At 45.3% G+C, this 10040-nt stretch overlaps 1 protein-coding gene across 10 annotated transcripts in view; it reads right to left on the minus strand.

Annotated features, from left to right (window-relative positions):
* The window catches only part of CCAR1 (cell division cycle and apoptosis regulator 1), a 75984-nt gene that overhangs the window by 63580 nt on the left and 2364 nt on the right, over positions 1-10040 (minus strand). The window lies entirely within an intron of this gene.

Consider the following 10040-nt stretch of genomic DNA (forward strand, 5'->3'; position numbering starts at 1 on the left):
AAAAAAAAAAAAGGTGACTCATCTTTCTGAAACAATGAATAAAATTCAAAATCTTGTGGAGCATGTTGGTGCACACAGGGGCCTAAGGCAGGAGGGCTGCTTCTACCCAAGAGTTCAAATCCAGCCTAAGCAACATAGTAAGACTCCGCTCTAAAAATAAATTTTTAGGCCAGGCGTGGTGGCTCACGCCTGTAATCCCGGCACTTTGGGAGGCTGAGACAGGTGGATCGCGAGGTCAAGAGATCGAGACCATCCTGGCTAACACGTGAAACCCCGTCTCTACTAAAAATACAAAAAAAAATTAGCCGGGAGCGGTGGCAGGCGCCTATAGTCCCAGCTACACGGGAGGCTGAGGCAGGAGAATGGCGTGAACCCGGGAGGTGGAGTTTGCAGTGAGTCGAGATCGCGCCACTGCACTCCAGCCTGGGCGACAGAGGGAGACTCCGTCTCAAAAAAAAAAAGAAGAAAAAAATAAAAATAAAATTTTAAAGACTTTAAAATTCAAAATTTCAAACTGACCCAAGAAACATTTTTGTCCTTTTTTTTGTATTTTTTTTTAGATGGAGTTTTGCTCAATCCTCCTGACTCAACCTCCTGAGGGACTACCAGCATGTGCCACCACATTGGTCTTAAACTCCTGGAATCAAGTAACCCTCTCAAAGTGCTGGGATTACAAGAGTAAGTCACTACGCCTGGCGACAAAATAATATTTTAAATACAACGTACTACAAGTGTTATGATCTTATATAACTGTATTGTACAATTTACTACCCACCAAACACATGTGGCTGCTTCATTTAAATTAATAAAAATTAACATAAAATTACAATTTCAGTTCCTCAGTCACACTAAGTATATTTCAGGGGCTTAATAGTCACATGTAGTTAGTGGGTATCATATTATACAATACAGATATAGCACATGCTCATTACCATAGAAAAGTTCTACCTTATGTTTATTGCGGCACTATTCACAATAGCAAAGACTTGGAATCAACTCAAATGTCCATAAGTGACAGACTGGACTAAGAAAATGTGGCACATATACACCGTGGAATACTATGCAGCCATAAAAAAGGATGAGTTCGTGTCCTTTGTAGGGACATGGATGCAGCTGGAAACCATCATTCTCAGCAAACTATCACAAGAACAGAAAACCAAATACCGCATGTTCTCAATTCATAGGTGGGAATTGAACAAGGAGATCACTTGAACACAGGAAGGGGGGCATCACACACCGGGTCCTATTGTGGGGAGGGGGTGGGGAGAGGGATAGCATTATGAGAGATACCTAACGTAAATGACAAGTTAACGGGTGCAGCACACCAACATGGCACAAGTATACATATGTAAGAAACCTGCACGTTGTGCACATGTACCCTAGAACTTAAAGTATACTAATAAAAAAAAAAAAAGAAAAGTTCTACTTATTGGACAGTGCTATTCTTTTTTTTTTTTTTGAGACAAGAGTCCAGCTCTGTCGTCCAGGTTGGAGTGCAATGGCGTGATCTCCGCTCACTGCAACCTCTGCCTCCTGGGTTCAAGTGATTCTCCTGCCTCAGCCTCCCGAGTAGCTGGGATTACAGGCGCCCACCACCACGCCCAGCTTATTTTTGTATTTTTAGTAGAGACAGGGTTTCACCAGGTTGGCCGGGTGGGTCTCGAAATCCTGACCTCAGGCGATCCACCCGTCTTGGCCTCTCAAAGTGCTGGGATTACAGGTGAGAGCCACCGCGTCCGGCCTGGAAAGTGCTATTCTATAAGGAAAAAGAAAAGCCTTATTGTTATATGAGGTTCTTATACTTTCTATAATGTTATAACAGAGGACAGCTCTTCTGCTCTCAGAAGTCCTTTGGAAGCCATGACTAGTACTCTTGGCAATAGCCTCTTCTTACTACAATTCAAATAACTGTTGGTCAATCTCCTTAGGCAGTTGAAGACACCATTCACAGGCTAAGTGATGCCTTGAAGGCAGAAATTTGAGACCAGTCTGGGCAACAAAGTGAGACCCTGTCTCAAAAAACAAACAAAACAAACAAAATAACCCTCCAGGTTTATTTTGGATGTCTTCTTCCCTTAGCTAAAAGATTAAAAAACAAAAAAAACAAAAAATGAAATAGATGGATGTTTACAAAAATATATGAAACGGGTGAGAATTGGTCTGAATCTGGTAAATCCACCTCCGTATTTTACTGATTTAAATACAGATACACATGTAAATGTTTTTCATCAAATATACTGAAGGTACTTCTATATTCAATAATTGATCTAAGGCCGGGCACAGGGGCTCACACCTGTAATCCCAGCATTTTGGAAGAACAAGGCCTGTGGATCAACTGAGGTCAGGAATTCAAGAGCAGCCTGTACCACATGGCGAAATCCTGTCTCTACTAAATATACAAAAATCAGCCGGGTATGGTGGCAAGCCTATAGCCCCAGATATTCAGGAGGCTGAGGCAGGAGAATTGCTTGAACCCTGGAGGCGGAAGTTAGAGTGAGCTGAGATCATACCACTGAACTGCAGCCTAGGCAGAGTGAGACAGACTCCAGCCTGAGCAGACAGAACAAGACTCCAGGATCAAAAAAATAAGATAATTGATCTAAGGGCTAAAGATCTGATTGACTGGTCATTGACTGGTGAGTCACTGGCCATTTATCTCAATGTCTTTTTACACAACAGAAATTTTCAAAACTAAAAGCTCTGGTCCCAAGAATGGCTGTCACTAAAGACGTATCATAGCACTTCAGGTAGGATATGAAAAAATAGGGTAAATATTAAGAACATATTTCTGGCCGGGCGCAGTGGCTCAAGCCTGTAATCCTAGCACTTTGGGAGGCCGAGATGGGTGGATCACGAGGTCAGGAGATCGAGACCATCCTGGCTAACCTGGTGAAACTCCGTCTCTACTTAAAAATACAAAAAACTAGCCGTGCAAGGTGACGGGCGCCTGTAGTCCCAGCTACTCGGGAGGCTGAGGCAGGAGAATGGCCTAAACCCGGGAGGCGGAGCTTACAGTGAGCTGAGATCCGGCCACTGCACTCCAGCCTGGGCGACAGAGCAAGGCTCCATCTCAAAAAAAAAAAAAAAAAAAAAAAAAAATATATTTCAAGGGCTGAGAGAAATGAAAATAGGGCCAGAAAATAAGACCTTGAATACCACCCTAGAATCTGAACTGTATTCTAAAACTCCTTGAAGATACTTCTGCAGATGAATGTGAGAATGAAGAAATAGAAGATAAAATGAACCACAATTCTGAGATCCTGACACTGACTCTGCTATGACCTCCTGTGAGACCTAACAAATTTTTTTCACTGTCCTTGTCCTCAATTTCCTCATCTGTTAGAGAATTAAGTTGGGACAGAATGTAGCTTAGCTTTGGGAGGCCACGATGGGCGGATTGTCTGAGCTTAGGAATTCAAGACCAGCCTGGGAAAGATGGCAAAACCCCATCTTTACTAAAAATAAAACCCACAAAATTAGCTGGAGTGGTGGCACGCACCTGTAGTCCCAGCTATAGTCTCAAAGGCTGAGGCACAAGAATCACTTGAACCTGGGAGGCGAAGATTGAAGATTGAAGTGAGCCCAGATCGTGCCACTGCACTCCAGCCTGGGTGACAGAGTGAGACTCTACCTCAAAAAAAAGAAAAAAATCTAGTTTAGGTCTGATCCAGCTTTGAAAAAAATTCTGTGATTTCTTTTTTTTTTTGAGAGGTAGTCTTGCTCATCGCCCAGGCTGGAGTGCAATGGCACAATGTGGGCTCACCGCAGCCTCCACCTCTAGGTTCAAGCAATTCTCCTGCCTCAGCCTCCCGAATAGCTGGGATTACAGGCGCCTGCCACCATGTCCGGCTAATTTTGTATTTTTAGTAGAGACGGGGTTTCATCATGTTGACCAGGCTGGTCTCTCGGACTTCTTCTTTTTTTTTTTTTTTGAGACGGAGTCTTGCTCTGTCACCCGGGCTGGAGTGCAGTGGCCGGATCTCAGCTCACTGCAAGCTCCGCCTCCTGGGTTCACGCCATTCTCCTGCCTCAGCCTCCTGAGTAGCTGGGACTACAGGCGCCCGCCACCTCGCCCGGCTAGTTTTTTGTATTTTAGTAGAGACGGGGTTTCACCGGGTTAGCCAGGATGGTCTTGATCTCCTGACCTCGTGATCCGCCCGTCTCGGCCTCCCAAAGTGCTGGGATTACAGGCTTGAGCCACCGCGCCCGGCCTCTCGGACTTCTGACCTTGTGATCTGCCTGCGCTGGCCTCCCAAAGTGCTGGGATTACAGGCACGAGCCACCATGCCCAGCCAAAATTCTGTGATTTTGACAGAAATTATGTTTTAGGAACACCACATCTGATGGATGCACTGGAGCTGGAGGAAAAATAAGAAGTATCATATATAGTAACTAAGAGAGAAAAACAAAAGCAAGTAGTTAGAATTTAAAATAATACTAAAGATAGAGTATCACCATCAAGACAGAGATGGGAAGAGAAAAGCTTCCTTAGGGAAGTGAGGATCTGTGGTAAGCACTGTGGATTAGGATACAAAGGTTTAAGAATGTCAAGAGCCAGGCGCAGTGACTCACGCCTGTAATCCCAGCACTTTGGGAGGCCGAGGTGGGCAGATCATGAGATCAGGAGATCGAGACCATCCTGTCTAACATGGTGAAACTCCATCTCTACTAAAAATACAAAAATTAGCCAGGCATGGTGGCGGGTGCCTGTAGTCCCAGCTACTCAGCAGGCTGAGGCAAGAGAATGGCATGAACCTGGGAGGTGGAGCTTGAAGTGAGCAGAGATGGCACCACTGTACTCCAGCCTGGGAGACAGAGGGAGACTCCATCTCAAAAACAAACAAACAGAAAAAAAAAAAAAGAACGGCGGCAAGAATGGCCCTGATAATTTGGCATGAAAGCTGTAAGCAAGAGATAACTACTGATGCAGTTATCTAAGTATAAAGTGCAAACTGGGTGTGGTGGCTCATGCCTGCAATCCCAATAAGTCAAGGTGAGAGGATCACTTGAGTCCAGTTCAGCCTGGGCAACACAGGGAGACCCTGTCTCTATAAACAAAAAATGAGTCAGGCATAGTGGCATGTGCCTAGAGTCCCAGCTACTTGGGAGGTTGAGGCAGGAAGATTACTTGGGTCCGGGAGGTTGAGGCTGCAGTGAGCCATGATCACACCACACTACTATACTCCAGCCTGGCAGACAAGATGCTGTCTCAAAGAAACCAACCAACCAAACAACAACAACAAAACAACAGAATACTAATATAGCTGGCATATTTCTTTTTTTTTTTTTTTTTTGAGACGGAGTCTCGCTCAATGTCAGCCCAGGCTGGAGTTGCAGTGGCCGGATCTCAGCTCACTGTCAAGCTCCGCCTCCCATCCGGGTTCACACCATTGCCCTCCTGCCTCAGCCTCCCCCAGGTTGCCTGGGACTACAGGCGCCCGGCCACCACTCGCCCGGCTTAGTTTTTTGTAGTTTTTAGTAGAGACGGTGGTTTCACCGTGTTAGCAATGGTCTTGATCTCCTGACCTCGTGATCCGCCCGTCTGCGGCTCCCCCAAAGTGCTGGGTTACAGGCTTGAGCCACCGCGCCCGGCCTAGCTGGCATATTTCAATAGCTGCCTTTTTTGAAACACAGTATCACTCTGTTGCCCAGACTGGAGTGCAAGGGCATGATCAAGGCTCACTGCAGACTCCACCTCCCTAGACTCAGGTGATCCTCTCACCTTAGCCTCTCATCATTTATATTTGGAATATGTACTGCTAAATATGGAAAGGAGACACCTCTATTTACTACTGACTTTGCCTTTGACAAGTTTTATAAACCTTCAATGTCTCCTTTATCTTAAAAAAAAAAGACTATAACATACATTCAAATAGTAATAATACAAATGTTAACAACTACAGACAATATAATTTTATTATAATAGCTATTTTATTGGCATAATACACATATGAATGTAAAACAAATTATATGCAGTAAAAGCCAGCTAAAACATGCTTAATTTGCCAAAGTCTAAGTACACAGTACTTGCTTCTGGACACAGTAGTGACTAATAATTCCTGTTATCATCAAAATTAAGTCAATTCCTGTTTTCCCATTATTTAACACAGAAAAAAAAATACTTGGGCCAGCTGTGGCAAGAGGATACTTGAGCCCAGTTCGAGACTAGCCTGAGCAAATTACTGAAACCCCATCACTATAGTGAAAAAAAAAAATTGAAATACTTGGATCTGAATTAAATATATCCATAATAATTTCATATAAATTTCATTTACATGCAGATATAACTGTTGACCTTCAATCTCCTGAATCAGGATTCATTAAAATCAAAACCCAGGGCAGGCGCGGTGGCTCACGTCTGAAATCCCAGCAGTCTGGGAGGCCAAGGCAGGTGGATCACCTGAGGTTGGGAATTCAAGACCAGCCTGATCAAAATGGAGAAATCCCGTCTATACTAAAAATACAAAATTAGTGGGGCATGGTGGCACATGCCTGTAATCCCAGCTACTTGGGAGACTGAGGCAGGAGAATCGCTTGAAACCGGAAAGTGGAGGTTGGGGTAAGCCGAGATCGCACCATTGTACTCCAGCCTGGGCAACAAGAGCTAAACTTCATCTCAAAAAAAAAAAAGGCCGGTCGCGGTGGCTCACGCCTGTAATCCCAGCATTTTGGGAGGCTGAGGCGGGCCAGGTCACGAGGTCAGGAGATCAAGACCGTCTTGGCTAACAAAGTGAAACTCTGTCTCTACTAAAAATACAAAGTTAGCCGGGCTTGGTGGCACGCACCTATAGTCCCAGCTACTCCGGAGGCTGAGGCATGAGAATCGGTTGAACCCAGGAGGTGGAGCTCGCAGTGAGCTGAGAACACACCACCGCACTGCAGCCTGGGCAACAGAGCTGAGACTCCATCTCAAAAAAAATAAATAAATAAAACAAAACCCTGAAGTACCCATTTCTTTTTTTTTTTTTTTTTAGGACAGGGTCTCACTCTTGTCACCCAGGTTGGAACATGGTGAAACTACCACAACTCACTGTAGCCTAGACCTCCCAAGGTTAAAGCAATCTTCATGCCTCAGCCTCCCCAATAGCTGGGACTACAGGCGTGCTCTACCACACCTGGCTAATTTTTGAGTTTTTGCAGATGGGTTTTGCTATATTGCCCAAGCTGGTCTTGAACTCCTAGATGCAACTGATCCTCCTGCCTCAGCCTCCCAAAGTGCTGGGATTACATACATGAGCCACTGTGCCAGGCCTCCATGTCTTTAAGGAGAAAGGTCACCAAGATTAACTAATCATTTCCACCATATTTTAGAACACTGAAGAGAGAAGATCACAGTGTCTCCAAAATTGACCTCGAATTAAAAAACATTAAGCAAGTAAAATGCAGCAAAGAATAAGTAGGAGATATAACAAAAATAAAAATATATTCAAATTAAAAGGCAATCAAAATCTCACTCTGTAAAATTCTTGGGAAACTTATTTGAAATCCCTAAACACAACTGGTTTAATTCAAGTAAAAAAAATCTGAAGCTACAGGAGTTAAAGCTTTTAAAATGTAATAAATAAGTCAAAAAATAACCAAAAAAAAATTCTTTCTAAAAAGTTTGGGAAGAAATTTATTTACAGTTTCAGTAACATTTTCTATTTACCTTGAAAATGACATTTGGTTGACTTTATTTTTATTTATTTTTTTTTGAGCTGGAGTCTTGCTCTGTTGCTCAGGCTTGAGTATAGTGGTGCCATCTTGGCTCACTGCAACCTCTACCATGCCCATCTAACTTTTGTATTTTTAGTAGAGAAGAGGTTTCACTGTGTTGGTCAAGCTGGTCTCGAACTTCGGACCTCAGTGCTATGTCCACCTCCAGCTCCCAAAGTGCTGGGATTACAATGAGTCACTGCACCAGGCCTTGTTGATTTTACTTTGAAAATGTAAATTTTTTTTTTTTTTTTTTTGAGGCGGAGTCTTGCTCTGTCGCCCAGGCTGGAGTGCAGTGGCCGGATCTCAGCTCACTGCAAGCTCCGCCTCCCGGGTTTACGCCATTCTCCTGCCTCAGCCTCCCGAGTAGCTGGGACTACAGGCGGCCGCCACCTCGCCCCGCTAGTTTTTTTGTATTTTTTAGTGGAAACGGGGTTTCACCGTGTTAGCCAGGATGGTCTCGATCTCCTGACCTCGTGATCCGCCCGTCTCGGCCTCCCAAAGTGCTGGGATTACAGGCTTGAGCCACCGCGCCCGGCAAATGTAAATGTTTTTACTGCTTTTACAACCTTTTTTTTTTTTTTTTTGAGATGGAGTTTCTCTCTTGTTGCCCAGGCTAGAGTGCAATGGTGCAATCTGAGCTCAATGCAACCTCCACCGGGTTCAAGCGATTTTCCTGCTTCAGGCTCCCGAGTAGTTGGGACTGCAGACACGTGCCATGCCAAGCTAATTTTGTATTTTTAGTAGAGATGGGTTTCTCCATGTTGGTCAGGCTGGCCTCGAACTCACGACCTCAGGTGACGAGGCGTGAGTCACTGTGCTCAGCAGCTTGTACAACTATCTTTTTCCTTTGTCTAGTAACTAAATTTTTTTTTCTTTTTTGAGACGGAATCTCGCTGTCTCACCCAGGCTGGAGTGCAGTGGCGCGATCTCGGCTCACTGCAGGCTCCGCCTCCCAGGTTCATGCCATTCTCCTGCCTCAGCCTCCCAAGTAGCTGGGACTACAGGTACCCGCCACCACACCTGGCTAATTTTTTGTGTTTTTTTTAGTAGAGACGGGTTTCACCGTGTCAGCCAGGATGGTCTCGATCCCCTGATCTGGTGATCCACCCGCCTCAGCCTCCCAAAGTGCTAGGATTACAGGCGTGAGGCACCAGGCCCGGCCAACTAAATTCTTTACAGTTGGTTTTCTTTCTTTTTCTTTACTTTTTTGAGACCAGGTCTCACTCAGACTGGAGTACAATGGCACCATCATGGCTCACTGCAACCTTGACCTCCCTGGCTCAAGCAATCCTTCTACCTCAACCTCCCTGAATAGCTAGAACCACAGGTACATACCACCAGGTCCAGGTAATTTTTTTTCTGAATGTAGATTTTCAACTTTAAATTCAAAAAACTGGCTAGTCCTGGTGGTTCACACCTGTAAGCCCAGCACTTTAGGAGGCCAAGATGAGAGGATCGCTTGAGCCCAAAAGTTCAAGACCCACCTGGGCAACAAAGCGAGGTCTCCGTCTCAATTTTTTTGGAGAGTCTCCCTTTATCACCCACTCTGGAGTGTAGCGTTGCAATATCAGCTCACTCAACCTCTGCCTCCCCAGTTCAAGCAATTCTCCTGCTGCAGCCTCATGCATAGCTGGGATTATAGGCGTGCACCAACATGCCAAGCAAACTTTTGTATTTTTTAAGTAGACACAGGATTTCACCATGTCAGCCAGGCTGGTCTCCGAACTCCGGACCTCAGGTGATCCACTCACCTTGGCCTCCCAAAATGCTGAGATTACAGGCATGAGACACCTCACCTAACCTAAATAAATTTTTTTTTTTTTGAGATGGAGTTTTGCTCTTGTTACCCAGGCTGGAGTGCAGTGGCCGATCTCGGCTCACCGTAACCTCCGCCTCCCAGGTTCAAGCGATTCTCCTGCTCCAGCCTCCCAAGTAGCTGGGATTACAGGCATACATCACCACACCCAGCCAGTTTTGTATTTTTAGCAGAGATGGGGTTTCTCCATGTTGGTCAGGCTGCTCTTGAACTCCTGACCTCAAGTGATCCGCCCACCTCAGCCTCCCAAAGTGCTGGGATTACAGGCATGAGCCATTCCGCCAAGCCTACATTTACTTTTAAATATAACTCATAGGGCCGGGCGCGGTGGCTCAAGCCTGTAATCCCAGCACTTTGGGAGGCCGAGACCGGCGGATCACGAGGTCAGGAGATCGAGACTATCCTGGCTAACACGGTGAAACCCGTCTCTACTAAAAAATACAAAAAAAAACTAGCTGGGCAAGGTGGCGGGCGCCTATAGTCCCAGCTACTCTTGAGGCTGAGGCAGGAGAATGGCGTGAACTCG

Source organism: Rhinopithecus bieti, unplaced genomic scaffold (genome assembly GCF_001698545.2).
Source record: "Rhinopithecus bieti isolate Rb0 unplaced genomic scaffold, ASM169854v2 scaffold_33940, whole genome shotgun sequence".
Taxonomy (NCBI): domain Eukaryota; kingdom Metazoa; phylum Chordata; class Mammalia; order Primates; family Cercopithecidae; genus Rhinopithecus; species Rhinopithecus bieti.